The following is a 17,034-nucleotide window of genomic DNA, read 5'->3' as shown; positions in this document are numbered from 1 at the left end:
ACAATATGGCTTCAGAGCTTGCTGAGAGCTTTAAGGGTAGAGTGCAGTACTGAGAGGGTTAGGTGGGGATTGAAGAAATGACCTCAGAGCCAGGTTTGAAGCAACTTCATATGTCAAACCTGGACTTTTCTTCCCCCATGATGTTGCCCTGAAGGTTTACCTGGAGAACCAAGAGCAGGAAAGACACCACATAGAATCAACCTCCCATGCACTATACTATTCTGGAAAGCTCTATAGAACAGATATGACTTACTTGAGTTGCTATTCTTTATAGGAGGGTTGGCACATAGTACTGTGTTCTTGTTGTTAGATGGATGAAGGGAGGAACAGAAGGGAAAACAATAAACCTCATGAGGAACCCATATTAACCAACCCTCAGGAAGAGGGAGGACCAGAGGACCACACTGCTGATGGTGAAGGCCGATGGCCACCCTCACCCGGCCCCTTCTGTATCATCCGTTATGGTAAATGGTGACCTCATGGAGCACTGAAACTCTCCATTCACAAGTGAACATGCAGAGCACAAACACGCCCTGGTTAACAGGGAGGTGAGGAGCACTTGGACCTGATTCACCTGGTGCCAGGTAAGCAATAAGCTCACAGTGTTCACAGGCTGCTGGACTAGGTAGAGAGTAACATAACTGGAATTTCATTCTGGTTCCTTTAAGAATCTCTTCATGCAGCTGTCCAGGCTGTACACTGTCTAGATCACAGTATCAGTCTGTAATTGAGGTAACAATTCTGTAGCAAACAGTAACTCTGGGTTTAAAAAGATGCCCACGAATGGTAAATGATGTTTGTGAAAACAGGTGCCTTCTCAAATTGATACAAAAAGAATGCCCTGTTGCCTATTAATGGAGCTGATGACAGGTGTGTAGAATTCAAAAGAGGTGGGAGCAAAACTGTGCATGCTGGGGCACAGCTCATATCCATTGTCCAAGTGTCACTGTGCCTTGGATCTGCCGAGTCTACCAGTCAACACTGAGTATGCTTCAAGTTACCAGAGGATTTGGGGAATTGGTTAAAGGTACCATAGCATTCCCAAGAGCCCACACGATCACCGTTATTAGGTTTGTTGGGAGACAGTGTCTCCTTTCTCTTTATAATGCCCAGGGTTACTTCTAAGTCTCAAGCCTCCCAAGTGCTAGGTTTACAGTGTGAGCCACCCAACCTAGCTGAAAGCCTATCTTAAATGCTTCTGTTAAAAATAAAAACCCAGTGTCTGGGGCACTGGTTTGGTGGGTAGAGTCGTCACCCAGTATACACAAAGCCCTAAGTTTTATCTCCAGCACCACAGGTATCATGCTTAGCTATATTGGGAATTTAGGGATAGCCTGAGCTACATGAGATCCTGTCTCAAAAATGAAACAATACAACACAAACAAAAGTCAAAATCCATTACAGGTTTATACATTTTTAGTTTCCTTTTTTTTTTTTTTTTTTTTTTTTGGCAGATAGGTCTATCCATGTAAAACAAAAACCATAATAGTACAGTTAGTTACCTTTCTCTCTGGATTTCCAGGTAAGTTCAGCTTCTCTTGTTCTCTAAAGTTAATTATAGAAGGTGAGAGGGCCCAGAGCCCATCTGTGGCAAAGATATAGCAGAAAAGTCCTACTATGGATGTCTAGAGCAGTGGTTCTCAATCTGTGGGTCACAATACCTTTGGGGGTCACATATCAGATATCTTGCATATCAGATATTTATATTACTATTTGTAACATTAGCAAAATTTGTTATGAAGTAGCAATGAAATTATTTTATGGTTGGGAGTCACCACAACATGAGGAACTAACTGTATTAAAGGGTCACAGCATTAAGAAGGAAGATGGTTGCGAACCACTGTTCTAGAGGAACAGAATGGGAGCTAACTCCATTAGCAGAAATAAAGTGGAAATTCTAGGGGCAGTGGTTGCATGCACGTATTATGTTACATATTTTAAATGATGACTAAAACTCGGTAGAAACCTATCATTGCTGCTCTCTCCTACACTGAAGGACTAAGCTGCCACACCCCTCATTACAAAACAAAGGCCCTTTTGCAGGTACAAAGCTCAACAGGGACTGTCTTAATTGGGCTGGTAATGGGAACTAGCTGAAGACAGTCCCTGTTCATAGCAGGTCTCTGGAGACGTTAGCACTCCATAGACTGCAGTCTGAAATTTCTCACTGAGCCTGTCTCCAGCTGTCCCCTAGCTTTGACATTAGCCTTATAGATCACCTCTAAGTCAATCATTTTGTTTCCATCAAAGGTCACGTTGAATTGCTTCCTGCCTCTGTGAGCCTCTTGCTTTGCTCTACAGTAGTAATAATGTGCTTAAATTAAGACTTTGGCACTGTAATGAGTTATACAATTTGAAAGCAAAACACTCCCATTTCTACCCTAAGATCTTCTCAACCAGAGGCAAGGGGACCTCCTGTGGCCACAAGGGAACAGAGTGGCTGCTGGAAGCCTCCATGGCTGGAAGCATAGTCAGATAAATGACTTGCAAATTAAAAGAAACATTTTCATGGCTCAGTGTGGCAGCCTGCTTTTGGGGATATAAGGTTAAAAGTGAACAATAAACCTTTTAAGGTTATTGAGAGTAAATTATTAACACACTTCACCTTCCGTTTGTCCTTTCTGGCATCCCAGAGATTACTGATGGCTGCCCCACTCCTACAACTTGTAAATCAAAGGAGATCTTTACAGCACAAGGCCAGCTGATTAAAATGTTCTGCCACAGGGGACCAACAGAGACAACAGGAGTGGCAGCCTGCTTTGTGTGTGTGTTTGTATATGTTTGTATGTGGAGGTGGGTGGGTGTGGTTTTAATCTTCTTTCTTTCTTTTTTTTTTAAACTTTTAAAATATGGAGCTTGTGAAAGCTTTTGAAAAAATATGTTGTTAAAATTGTGAGCTTTCATCTCTGGAAGTAGCCCAGAGGATCAATTCCATCTATGAAATCTCCTTACAATATTCAAAATAATGAGCATGGCTCTCCACTCAGGCACAGGTGGCATCCCGTAACCTCGAATGCATCTTACTGGGAGGGCTTTGTGCAAACCTGAACAGTTTCAGGGGGCTGGCAACTGACTTAGCAGGGAGCAGAATTTTCTTTTAGCCCACAAAGCTCTATATACCTGAAGAGGGGAACCCACCATGAAACCTTCCCCAACCTTCCCCAAGGAGAACTCCTCAGGTAACCAGAGGTGCAAATAGGACTTGGGCTTTGTTTGCAGGCTCCTGTGTTTTGTGCCTTTTATAAGAAGGTGGCTCTCTGGCTGAGTGAGATGATTATGCCTGCCCTGACCCAGGCCCCTGGACTGCCCCTTTAAATGAGACCACCTGGGAGGAAGCCAACAAAGGCCAGGGGTGGGGATCAGGAATGGGAATAGACCACCTCTGGGAGCCACACAGGACCAGCCCAAGAGATCTAACTGAAGGGCCAACCCAAAGCAGAACAGCTCTAGTCTCCCTTATTCCCGGTCATTCATAGACTGGCTAGTAACCTATCTCTGAACTTGGGCTATATCAAGTGTTTATGAAGTATATGTGCACAGGCCAAGGAGATCTTGGCAATGAACATGACTGGCCTGCATCTCTGTCACTTTATGGATGTTCTCCATCCTTGAAAACCCAAGATTCCACAATTCCAGTGGGTCCAGGAAGCATGCATGGAGCAGTCCCTCAGTCTCCTTTTCTTGAGAACCGGAACTTGCTTTTTTTTTCACTTGACAAGTATAATATGTATTTATGATTGATGGGGAGATACTCCTATAGGTGTCTACACTGCAGGGCAACCAGATCGCATACATCTATTTCTTCTTGGTGAAAGCCAGTGGTAGCTACTCTTCTTTCAATGAAGCCATGGAGTGCAGAGAAGGGCTGCAGATGCCTGGGAAGTGTGCCGGTCACAGACCCCTGGAGCATCCTTTTCTAACAATGCATCACACCCCTGAATTGATCAACTGTGTTAAAGACAAAAGCACAGACAGGGGATCAGCCAGCAGCAGCTACTTTCCTTTTCAATCATCCTTACTCTTCTATAGGCTAAAAACAGATGAGATGGGAGGGCTGAGTTACTTCTGTGCAGCTCTGATGGCACCACCATGTGTGGGTAACAGAAGCTAGGAGAGCAAACGCCATGATTCCAAAAGACACCACATCCTAGTTAGCTTGTCCTCTTTTGTGCCGAGGCCAGACATGTTATCTTCCTCACCTATTTGTAACTTTGACTTTTTATTTTATGTGTAGAAGTGTATTTTCTGCACACATGTATGCATACGGTGTGCATGCCTGGTGTTCATAGAAGTTGGGAGAGGACATCAGACCCCATGGAACTGGAGTTATGGGTGGATATGAGACTCTATGTTGGTGCTGTAAACCAAACCTGGGTCCTGTTAGTGCTCTCTCATCTACTAATCTCTCTACCCCTGCCCCTTGCTTTTTGAGACAGGGTCTCTCACTGAACTTGAGGCTCACAGAGTGAGCTAGAGTGGCTGAGCTACAAGACTCAGGGATCCTTCTGTCTCTGTACCCCTACCCCCCAACCCCAGAGTGCTGGGAATACAAGTGTGTGTCACTACAGCTAGCTCTTTACACTGGCTCTGAGGATGAAGCTCAGGTCCCTGTGCCTTCAGGTCAGGTGCTTTCCCAACTGAGCCATCTACCCAGCCCTGACTGTTGCTGGCACTGGCAAGGATTCTTCTAAGCATACTTAAAGCTACTGAATGGTTTGTGTATGGATGTTCATGATCATAAATTTTGTCATGTGGCTTTTACCACACAAACACAAAAACCTCATAAGCAAATGAACTTGGCAAGGCAACACAGACACACAATGGTAAAAATTCAATCTGATAATTTAAAAATCTCATGCTTTCTTTATATAGCACAGGATTCAACATAATTAAAAATACTATTATTTCAAGTTAGCAAGGAGACCACGGAAGAGAGGAGCAAGCGAGCTCCTTTCACGCACTGCTGCTCCTTTTTCTGGGCTCTGAACAAAGGCTTGGCATTTCTTTTGGAATGAAGGTTCTCACTGTGTGTGTACCAGTTGTTCGAGTGACAGCGGGACACTGAGGCTTCCCCAGAATGGATCAAGACTCCTGTCTCTATATTGTACAGTTCTAGGAATAAAGACTGACAGCATTAGCCCCAAATGGAAGATTCCTTCAAGATCCAGGGACCTTGAATGGATGAACCCTGTTGTTCCTACAACAACAGATGAACAAAGGGTCCCAACAGTCATCCACTGGTCTTATAGGGCTCATGAGGCAGAAAGGGGGCCCAGGGATCCATTTTGTGGTGGGTAGAGGGCAGTGCTGCTCTCAGATACCTAAAGGTTATCTAGGAAGGATACCAAGGGCTAGCCCAATACTTAGTCTTACTTCTGGCTTTCCAGGGAGTGCCTCAACCTTGGCAACCTGTCTCTAGTCTTTATACATTGATAGACTCTAAATCCTGGCATGATAAGCCCAAGATAGGAAGAAGAGCCAACAAAGTTCTGGGCAACCTGGCCACCTTTTGTGCATCCTTCCTGGGGTCTCACTCCCTCTCTACTCTCAACTTTCCACCCAGGGCACCTGGGTCTCTCATGCCTTGAGTTTGCTGGGATCTGTGTGTGTTCATCTAACAGGAGATGGTATAGTACTCAAGATGTGTGCTACATGCTGTGTAGGAGAAGTGGATTATGGGAACTGGAGGAAGTAGACTGTGGTTCACACTCACCCATTCTTAGACAATGCTTCTTTCTGGAAAGCAACAACCAAGGAGCCTTGAATTTAGGGATTCTTGGGATGATGGCCTGGGCTGTACCAAACAAATGGAACTATCAGACCACAAGAGGAGATGGTGGTGTGATGGTTGATCTAGATTGTCAGCTTTTAAATCTCTGGGCATGTCCGTCAGGAGGTTTCGAGACCGTGTTAATAGAGGTGGGAAGATCTACTCTGAATGTGGGAGGCACTGTCCCAGGAGTTGGGGGTCTCCGATTGAAGAAAAAAGGATAAAGTAGGCTGAGTATCAGTGTTCATCTGTCTCTGCCTTCATGATGGCAGATGCAACCCTGTCCTCTGCCTATCTTGGCACTCCTGCTGCCAAGATGATCTGGACCCTCAAATTTTGAGCCAAAACCAGTCCTAGCTTCTTTAAGTTGTTTTTGTCAGACGTCTCACAGCAGAAGCAGGAGAAGTAACTAATACACGTGGAGAAAGAACATTCCAGATCGGGGCGGGGAACCTAGACTGGCAAATCAACCCAATACAGTGTGGAAATTTGGTTAGATCCTGAATCAAACCAAACTTCATCCATTTTGAGTCGAGCGCTGTTAGGTTCATGTTTATCTATTGTTGGGAGAAATTTTTAAGTGACTTACAGGACACAAGGCAGCCTTAAAAGTATGCAGACCTCTTTAAGGAAGATAGCAAATGGAACAGGAGGTGAAATCAGCAAGTCCCAGTGTGTTTTCTTTAACAAGAAAGCGGAAGTGGCAAAACAACCTAAGACGGGAACACTACGTGAAGTGTGGATGTTATGCAGACATTATATGGTCTAAGCAATTAGATTCATATATGCACAGAAATAGCAATAAAGAAATACAGACGAACCAATAGCAGTCAGGCAAGATGCTCACTTAGAACTGTGAGCTGAAGATGTGGCTCAGACACTACGGGGCTTCCCTACCAGGCATGAAGCCCTGGGTCCTATCCCCAGTACCACATAAACTGAGCGGGGTGGTACAAGCCCATAATCTCGACAAGTAGGAGGGTTTGCATTTAAGAGGATCAGAAGGTTAAGAGCACCCTCAAGCTATACAGCAATAAGTTCAGGTCTAGCCTCAGCTAAATGAGACTTTCTCTCAAACAAAAGTAAGTTCTTTGCCTTTTCTTTGCTACATAGAGATTTATTAACATGGATGTGTGTATGTATGTATGTATGTATGTATATGTATGTATTATGTATGAATGAATTTTTTTATGCTGGGGATTAAACACTGGGTCTCACACATGGTAAGCAAATATACATTTACTAAGGTATATACTAGTCTTTAGTGTCCTTTATAACCTGTGAGATAGTTGTGGAAGATCACTTTCATAAAATGGAAGGTGTTCAGAGATATCAGTAATGTACATGGAGACACATACATTCCCAGTAAGTGGTGGCCCCTGAGGTCCAACCCAGGTTTCTGTGGCTCTAAACACCAGCAGAACTGTCTCCATAAAGTGTATGTTTTTTATGTTTTAAACTCAGGGGACGAGATGACCACCTGCAGCTTGCTCTTAAGCCTGCAGTTTGGAGTTGACTGCCTTAATCAGATGTAGTTCATGTATCCAAGCAGATCAGCCCTGGGAGGACAACTTTTGTTCCTAGAGACCAAACCAAATCCTATGTTTGCCATGACTCTCACACTTTTAACACTGGGCATGAGAAGATCTGGACTCTAGAGCTTTCCATAAGACCAATTTCATAAGATTAGCATCCAGATGAGCTACTTATCAAATCCTGACTAAGTTGATGGAAGATTATCTTTCAGCTGGATTTAGGGAAATCTCACAAGAACCGGCAGACATACATGAGGGAGTTGGGCAATATTTCTTCTTCTTTCATCAATGTTTGAAACATATGGAAATTCCCCCTGGGAATAAGGGCAGGTAGGGACAGAGGGAGTGAAAATGTGCTCCATAAGATGCAGGGAACTGAGGTGTGTCAGGTGACCCACTGGAAGTGCACAGGAAGGTAGAGAAAGGCAGGGGTGATAAGTTCTTGGATTGCTAGTACTCAAGGAGAGATGAAACTGTCCTATGTCAGAGGGGCTCTATGTGTCAGATAGCCTTGTGCAACCTTGAATTTCTGATCCCGCTGCCTCTGCCACATGAGCGGTGGGGTTTGCAGGCATGCACAACCACACCATGTCTATGTGGTGTGGAGGGCAGAACACTGGGCTCCACACATGCTGGGTGCCTATGTGCTCCTCAGACTTCCTATGCATGCTACTGCATTGGCCCTGGAGCAGCTGTTCGAGTCCCTATTAAATCTAATGCCAAACACTTCAGATCCTACTCTAGTCACAGAAAATTCCAAAGAGAATGATCACATCTTGCTGATGATGAGGGTCTCAGTTCAATCCCTACAATGCAAATGAAACTCCCTCAAGAGTGATCCAGCACATTTGGAATCCTGGTGCAGGGGGAGTGGAGACAGGAAGGCCTCCAGGGTTCACTGGCCAGCTAGCCTAGCCCACTTGGAGAGTTCCAGGCCAGTGAGAAACTGAGGTGGTTGAAATGACAATGTTCTCTATAGGCCCTGATAACTGAAGTTTGACTATTTGGTTCCTGGTTGGCTGCACTGTTTCAGAGGGTGTGGCCTTGCTGGAGGAAGTATATTAATGCGGGCAGGCTTTGAGGTTTCAAAGCTATTGACCACATGCAGTTTTCCCTGTCTGCTTGCTGTTCAAAATGTGTATGCCTGGGATCCAACTGTGTTTTCTCCACTCTTCCCTTGTGGACTCTTATCTCTCTGAAACAATAAACTCAAACTGTATCTAAAAGCAGGCTCAGGCTATAGAGATGGGTCAGTGGTTAAGAGCACTGACTGCTCTTCCAGAGGTCCTAAGTTCAATTTCCAGCAACCACATGATGGTGCACAACCATCTGTAATGGGATCTGATGCCCTCTTCTGGTATGGCTGAAGACAGCTACAGGGTACTCACATAAATAAAATAAATAAATAAGTCTTTTAAAAAATGCAGAGGCTCATCCTAGCGATGACTATCTGCCCAAGCTTTTCACATTGGATTTAGACACCGGTATGTACACATGCCCAGATGCAGTCCTTGAAATAAACTCTATACTGGACGCTTTCAGAAAAGATATGTATGTGTATAAATACATGATTTTCTTCTTTTAGTTGACATACTTAGTAAGTGGCAGCTGTGACTCAAAGGGGATCACCTCTGGGGTTGTATCTGATTTACAGGCTCTGTATGGCTGAGATCCACACAAGTCTGGCTCAAGGCAATGTCTTCTGATGAAAGTCTGCCCTTGTCCTGAGCAGCTGCCCTTGGCTACCGTATGGATAGACTTTAAGTCTCTGTTGTGTTCCTTTTCCTTCCATGTTTGTTTCCATACTCTGATCTTGGCATCTGGGACCAGATGACAGGTGATGTGAAATGGGGAGTTTTCCATTAATAACCCCATTTGAGTTCCCCAAAGAGAACCTTTTTTTTTTTTTTGAGAAATATAAACAAGCTGTGTGAGTTACTGAACTTATTATGAACATATCTGACATTCCAGTCAAGAGAACACATTTTAAACACAACCTAAGTGAATAGTTCTGTAGTCTGTTGATAAGTGGAATAAAACAATGCATCTTGGTCCCGCCAGGAAATGGCACTTTGGCCAAGAAATAGGTTTTCTGTTCTTATCTCTCCACTAGTGGCTACAAAGTGACCCCAAAGATAACACATATGCTAAAACATAATAGCTCAAATTCTCAGTGAATATCAGGCATTGTGGAGAACTCTATGAAAGTCCAAATAGTAAACTATCTCTTAGTAACTAGGTCCTTTCCCTTCCTGGCCAGACATTGAGATTAGGGTTTGCTGAGGCTGAGCTGACACCACAGGAAAGATGCCATCTGGGAGCTCAGTGGAGACATCTTTACTGTCTTCCTCCACACGAGCTATCCAGGACCAAGATAGCTCCCAGAATTTCCAACCACTGGGTACTTTATTGTCCTGCTTGTTCGGCCCAAGGTGGCTGACCTAGGCATGTCAGGTGAACAGGAAAGATAGAAAATGATCCAAAGACTCTTCAGGTCCATTTGTATCACCAAGCAGAGACACAGAGTTTAGGAAACCTGCTAAGAGAACACCACGTGAGCCCCACTTTAGCACCTACATTAGTGAAAGACAATTGGAGAGAGAGAGAGAGAGAGAGAGAGAGACAGAGATAGACAGAGAGACAGAGAGAGAGACAGAGAGACAGAGAGAGAGAGAGACTTCTAATTTGAGAGTTTCAGACAATAATACTCTTAGATATATAGACTGATTCTCAAAGAAGAACATGACCACCACCAAGTGCTAGATACCATGTGACCTAAATGACCACTGGGTAGGGAAGGTGATTTGAGAGGGTGAGTGGAGTTTTTGCCTTAGGGTAGTGTATAAAACAGTTTTCCATTACTGTGACAAAGTATGCAATATACTCAAAGGAGAAATGGTTTCTTTCATTTATTATTTATTTGTGTGTGTGTGTGTGTGCATGTATGTGCACATGCACAAGAGGCCAGAGGTCAACCTTGGGTGTCCCTTAGACACCATTATTTACCTTTTTGTTTTGTTTTGGTTTTCAAACTAAGTGTCTCACTACATAGTCCCAGAGATCCCCCTGTCTCTGCCTCCTCAATGCTGGGATTACAAGTATATAGCTCCACACACAGCTTTGTAGATGGCTTCTGGGGATTGACCCCAGAGTCTCAGGTGTACAACCAAGTGTTCTGCCAGGGAGCCAACTCTGGTCCTCAGGTTAATGGATGGTTTTTACACACCATAGATCATTTGGAAAAAACACCATGCATCATTTTATTTGCTGTAATGAAAGATGTTATAGGCAAATTGGTATTATAACCAGCCTCCAGAGAGAAAGCTACTTCAAAATACCAGTCTGTGACAGCCCTTCTGAAAACACTGTTTTTCCTCAACAACTTTTGTGCTATTTGTAAATTTTCCTTTTCAATTAAACTAGATAATTTCTCCAAGGACTTGAGGAGTCTGAGAGTGATTAAATTACTGTTATTCTTTTGAAGACTCTACAACTCGGAACACTAACCCGGTGGGTGTTTCTCCCACTTACTGTGGATTCCTGAGGTTTTGCTATCTTCTTGCTCTCTTTTAAAAGACACGATGGCTAGGCTGCCCAACTGTAAACATTCTTTTAATCAGTTCCAAGGTTGGGATGCAAAGCAGGGTTCCCTGGAAGTACAGGCCAAGGAAGGAAAAAGGAGGGAGAAGGGGAGACTTGAGGCCAGCCCAGCATTGCTGCTGCACAGAACAACTTGGTGCCATGAGCTTTCCATGGGCTGTGGATAGGTTTCTGAGAGCTGTAGGGCAGGGACTGAGACTGGCCATTGTTCAAAATCTTTTAGAACAACCTCATTCAAAGTGTTTGCCCCCCGTAAGGTCTGCCCTTATTTGTAGGTATTTTGGGAGTGCTGGTAATACATAAAGTTGATCACTATTCATGAGTAACTTGCTTTTCTTTGTTTCCCAACTGACTATGCATTTATAAAGAGCCACGTTAACTATTGCTGCTGTTTACTTATTGAGATTTAATGACTAACATAAACAAGCATGTGTCTGTGTGATGTGACTGGCATGAAATCAGGTCTCCGGGAGCTCCAACTAATGGCCTCACAGGTCTGAACAGAGTCAGGAGTGGGTGTTCATGGGAGTGAAGATTCTAATATAATTGGCCCTGCACATTGTATATACTTTACATAGGAGCAAGTGATCTTGAGTTGTTCTGAAAAAAAAAAAAAGAAGAAGAATATGACTATATAGTAGTAAAAAATATTTTTGTGGGGGTACGTAAAACACTTCTGTATACACTATACCCTCTCTATATATCCTATGTACCTATAGGGTTGAGGGCATGTAGTACAGTAGTTGAATACATTCTTAGGACATGAGGCCTTGGATTTGATCCCAGTAACCCTCCAGAGAGAGAGAAAAATGCACAAGACAGAACAGACAAGGCTGACAGACAGACAGACAGACAGACACAGAGGGAGGGAGGGAGAGAAGGAGAGAGGGAGGGAGGGAGGGAGGGAGGGAGGGAGAGAGAGAGAGAGAGAGAGAGAGAGAAGACAGACACACAGAGACAGATACAGAAAGAAGACAGACAGATAGAAATACACATATATAGACAGACAGACAATGAGCATAAGAGCATTCATACACTCTTACTGGTATCAACGGAGACAATCAATGAAGAAGACTGCCTCGTGGAAAGGCACTGGAAGAAGAGCTAGCCAGTTCCTGGAGAGCATACAGGATCTATCATCTCTTAAACTGAAGCCAGTTTTGGGGTCTGTGGTGGCTCTAATATGAATAATCTATGATGCAGAGACCAAGAGATCTGGGACAGTGCTTATTAGAAGGCTGATGCCTAACCTCTGCAATCCAGACTTCCATCATTCAGCAACACAACAGCAACCAACTAAAGCTGGAAGCTCCTCTCATCTAGGCTGGAAAGTGTGAAAGGCTTATGTGTTAAAAACTTACCCCAAGTTCAATGTGGGTGGAAGCCTGTTCACTTGAAGGTGGTGGCAGAGGAATCCCAGATCACTGGGCGTAACGCTGTAAAGGCAAATAGGGCTCTGCAGCAAATAACTCTTGCCTTTACCATGTGTGGAGCAGTTCTGCTCTGCCACACACTTCCCACTGGGCTGTGCATTTTGCCATGATAGCCATTCTGCCACAGACCTGAAAGCAATGGAAGTAAACCCATCTTCTCGCTTTATAAGTTGATTTTTCCTTGGTAACTAACAGTAATGGAAAACTATCTTGGAAAACTACCTCACACACTGTTTTAGCTCCCCCACGCTGAGATTTACATTTACTGCACACCTGCATCCCCCTACCTGTTCCACAGCTGCCTGATCATTGATATTATTGTCAGTACAGGGTACTGACAGTGATTATGAAGAACAGGTAATACCCTAAGGGAATATAGGCAATGGGAACATACTGGGTAGCCAGAAACATTTAATTTCATTATGAAAAACATTCCCTTCCTTTGAGAACACCGGAAACACTTTGTGGTTGGGTTGTTTTCCTGTTTGGTGTTGTACAAAGACTGATATCAAGTGTCTCACAGCACTTGTTCACAGGAGTGATAACCCAGGATGTAGAGCACTGAACTAGCAGATGTTCAAGTTGCTCAAGCCATTGCCAACACTCTAGTGTTGGGTGGCCCAAGAAATGACCTGGGGCTGAAATAGTTCACCACTTCTTCACTTCATCAGACCCTTTCTCCAGTTGGTCCCAATGGCTTCTAGGATGACAGATGTTACTGTGTGTTGCTCTCCTGCTTTACAATAGGAGGTGTCAGTGGGCAGGGAGAGAGTTCAGTTACAAGGAGTCCCACACCCGGAAGTCACTTCAGAAGACTTCTATCTCAGCAACCTTCCCAACTCAGGACTGCTTCCTCAATCTCCTTATAAAACACACACGCATGTCCATACCCATGCACACACACATACACACACACATGTGAATGCACACAAGCATATACACATACACACACACGCAAATATGCACATGCATGTACACAAGTGAGTGCACACACATACATGCAGTCACATTCAGGCATAAACACACATACGCACACACATGCATGCATTCACACACATACAGATGCACACACATGCATGCTCACATACATGTGAATGCACACAAGCACATACACATGCACACATACACACATAAGCGAGTGCAGACACACTCAGGCATGAACACACATACTCAGGCACATCCACAAGCATAATCAAAACCCAAACCTACCAAACAAATAGAACAAAAAACGCCATTAAGGCAGACAGCTGTGCATGTAACTATCCTGGCAGAAATGAGGATATTCTAAAGAGACACTTGTGTCTCTCAATCTGACTATCAGATTGTTGAAACAATAGATCCCAAAGAAATGGGCATATCTCCAGGAATCGCTTGCTGGGAGAAGGAAAAGGCAGTGGCCAGAGGGGAACTTTTCTTCTGAAAGCAATTTCACAGGCTTCTAGCAACTTGTCAGACCACCTTACAGATAAAGCCCAGACAGTATGGGTGAGACCACCTTGACTGGGGCTGGCTGCTTAGACATTCGTATCCTTGTACCTCTTTTTAAGCTTTAATCTTGATTCAAGACCCCAAAAGACTTAGGGGATTCACTGGATGCTGCTGTCCTTCTTCCCAAAGTGACCATGCTGAATGCATGCCCCTTTCCTGCTTTCCATTTTAACTTGGCTCTTTTAATTCGTCTATTGAGGATAGTGGATAGGCATGACTTGAGACACAGGCTGTGACCCCTAAATTTGATAACATCCAGATGAACAAGAGTTGAGGCTGTCCTCTGGCCTCTACATGCAGATTCATGCACATTTACACACACGCGCGCGCACACACACACACACACACACACACACACGCACACTAGTGTAAGAACAGGAAGAATTATGGTTCATAGGAACATTTGAAAACTAAGACTAATTTAGCTGTTGGAAAATAGTATTCCCAATAGTTATTAAGCTTGATGTTTAAATAGCAATAAATTTAATCCTCTTCAGCCAGAATTTAAAAATTCCTAGTGAGAACCCAACAGCTCTAACCGACAGATGCCGAGGTCAAGCCACGCAGCTCCTCCCAGACAACACAAACCCATTACGGTGCTCAGGCACATCGCTGGGCTGTGGGAAAGAGCCTGTGCCTTGAAACTTAACCACAGACTGCCGGTTTGCTTCCTGAGGGCTTTTACTTTCTTTTCAGACAGATGGCCCAAAGTGGAGATGAAAGAAGCTGTTCTGATCTATTGTGTAGGTACAGAATGTTATCTTTGTTTTGTTTAAGCATCACCCTGCTTATAGTTAAATAACCAGGAGGAAATTCTCGGATTCAGCTTGGAAGCCAGAGCCCACGGAGACAGTGTTTGATGAATTTCTTAGTACATTAGCGTAAATGTAAGACTATAAATACAGACGATACTAGGAATGCTCTGAGTGAGAGCGGGGTATTTTGTAAAAATACTGCCTACTAACAAACTCAGCTATAGTTAGGAAGATGTGGCCACGTGTAAATTTCCACGCCATACCTCACGGTTTCCCCAAGGCACGGAGCATATCTTCTTGACACAGTTTAACGATAAAAACTCAGAACACAGGAAGCGCACTTAGTGTCCAGATTCGGAGGTACTCAAGCACGGAGCACGCTGCTCTGGTGTACGTTATAATCCCACGTCACATTGTTAAAATAATAAGGCTTAAAGTAGAGCTTCTCCCTACATACAGGACTGGGAATAAAGACCGATATTTTTTAGAGGTAGCATTTGAATGCATTATTTCACAGGCCTCTCCTGGGTTGGCTTCATACCAGTAAATGATGTCTCATCAGCCCAAATAATTTGAAGGATGGTTCATGAATTTGGTTTATGAATACTGACATATTTCAACCCACAAATCAGGATGTAACACTGCATCAAAATGGACCTAAATGAGGAGGAAAGGGGGTTGCTGCCAACAGGAGGATCCAGACGAACGAACAAAGACACTTAATTTAATAACGAAGCACTGCACTCCACCTCGACCACGGTTATTACAATAAATGCATATTCAGATGCTTCCCGAGATGTCTCCCTTCTCTTTCAGTCCAAAACAATGCCTCTCTAATCCAATACAATTCTCTCCGCTCTGCCTCTCAGCAACCGGCTTTCCCAATTTCTAATCAAAGCTGTTGATAACTGGCTCTGGCAACAGAGTGTAAAATCCCAAATGAGTCATTAAAGCTATAAGTGTGCTCCCTCTCAGAACTCGAGGTGTGCCTCATAGACCATCACATTCAGACTCAACAAGGCTCTCCTGGGTTTTCATTTGTTTGGGATCTTCTCTAGCTAATGAAGGACGGCCTGGCTTTTCTGTTGTCTTTTTAAACAGCCGGCTCCATGCAGACAATGCAAAGGTCAGGAGGGCTGAATAACTCCCATACCCGAGTCCACAACCCTTGATGGAGCTCAAGACAAAGAAGCTGGAACCTAGTGATGTTTTCTGACTACAGCAGACAGAAGAAAGTAGCTTTGAAAAAAGGCAGTGCTGACAGCTTTCGGTGGTTTTTCCTCTGAGAAACAGTGACGAGGGAAGAAATGGTCTCTTTAAATGTACTTTTGTTTGTTTACTTATTTTATGTATTTTGTTTGTTTATTACACACAAGCAAGCACACATGTCAGTGCTCATGGGTGTCTTCTTTAATCAGCCTCCACGGGGTCTCTCACTGAACCCTGAGCTTTAAGATTAGGCTCAGTTGACTAGCCAGTAAGACACAGGAATCTACCTGTCTCCCCCAGTCTAGGACTACAGATAAACACCATCATCACCAAGAATACAATATTGTTATTGTTTTGGGGTTGGCTGATATATTCCTTTTCTATTTTTTCGGAAAAAAAAACGTATTATTTCACTACTAAGACCATTTTTAACATTTAGTCAAAAATTATATTAATACATGCTGGAGCTGCAGAGATAGCAGAGTGAACAAATGCTTGCTGCACACACATGAGAGCTTCAATTTAATCTATAGCGCCCACGTCAGTCAGTAGCTGGGCATGGTGGCACGTCTATACACACACACACACACACACACACACACACACACACACACACACACACACACACGGTAATTCAGTAGTCATGATTTCCAGAAACTTGACACATATAATCAAAAGAGAAGGTTCTAGAAGGCACCTAAAAAGAATCTGTAGCAAATTTCATACTGACAGTTTTCGTATATTTTTATTATTGCACACACACACAAACATTATGTGTGTGTGTGTGTGTGTACATGCATGTTTATGAAGGTTAGATGGCACTTGAGGGTATCCGTTTGCTCCTTCTGCCACATGGATCCTGGGAACAAACTCAAGTTTTCAGGCTTGGTGGCAAGTACCATTACACACTGATCCATCTTGCTGGCCACAGTGCTTCTTAACCCACTAGACCCTCTCTCTGGCCCCACGCAGCTTTTAAACAGTGCTGCCTATAAAGAAAGGGATTTACAGGAAGAGGTGCTTCAAAAACAAAAAGCAGAATCCTCTCCACGAGAGGCCTATTTTGTTTTAAGGTGAGACTATCTACCTCAGTGGCAAACTAGGAGTATGTGCTGCCTCCAGACCCACAGCAGGATTCTCTGAGAGTCAGTAAATATATCATGCTACAATACCAGATAGAGGGCAGGGGCAGGAGCCAGACACACAGGACAGGCAAAGGAGCTGATAGCTACCTACTGTGATGG

The 17,034-nt window shown here is 43.8% G+C and overlaps 1 protein-coding gene and 1 long non-coding RNA gene across 14 annotated transcripts in view; both read right to left on the bottom strand.

Moving 5' to 3' along the window:
* Window positions 1-17,034, bottom strand: part of Pard3 (par-3 family cell polarity regulator) — a 548,906-nt gene that overhangs the window by 97,432 nt on the left and 434,440 nt on the right. The window lies entirely within an intron of this gene.
* The window catches only part of Gm51558, a 29,910-nt gene continuing 23,199 nt past the window's right edge, over window positions 10,324-17,034 (bottom strand). The window contains exon 2 of the long non-coding RNA XR_003947492.1: window positions 10,324-17,022. This is a non-coding gene — a long non-coding RNA (predicted gene, 51558). The remainder of the gene's footprint in view (window positions 17,023-17,034) is intronic.

This window comes from Mus musculus, chromosome 8, assembly GCF_000001635.26.
Source record: "Mus musculus strain C57BL/6J chromosome 8, GRCm38.p6 C57BL/6J".
Classification (NCBI taxonomy): Eukaryota; Metazoa; Chordata; class Mammalia; order Rodentia; family Muridae; genus Mus; species Mus musculus.
Note: the sequence above shows the minus strand (reverse complement) of the source record. Positions and strands in the feature narration are given on the sequence as shown.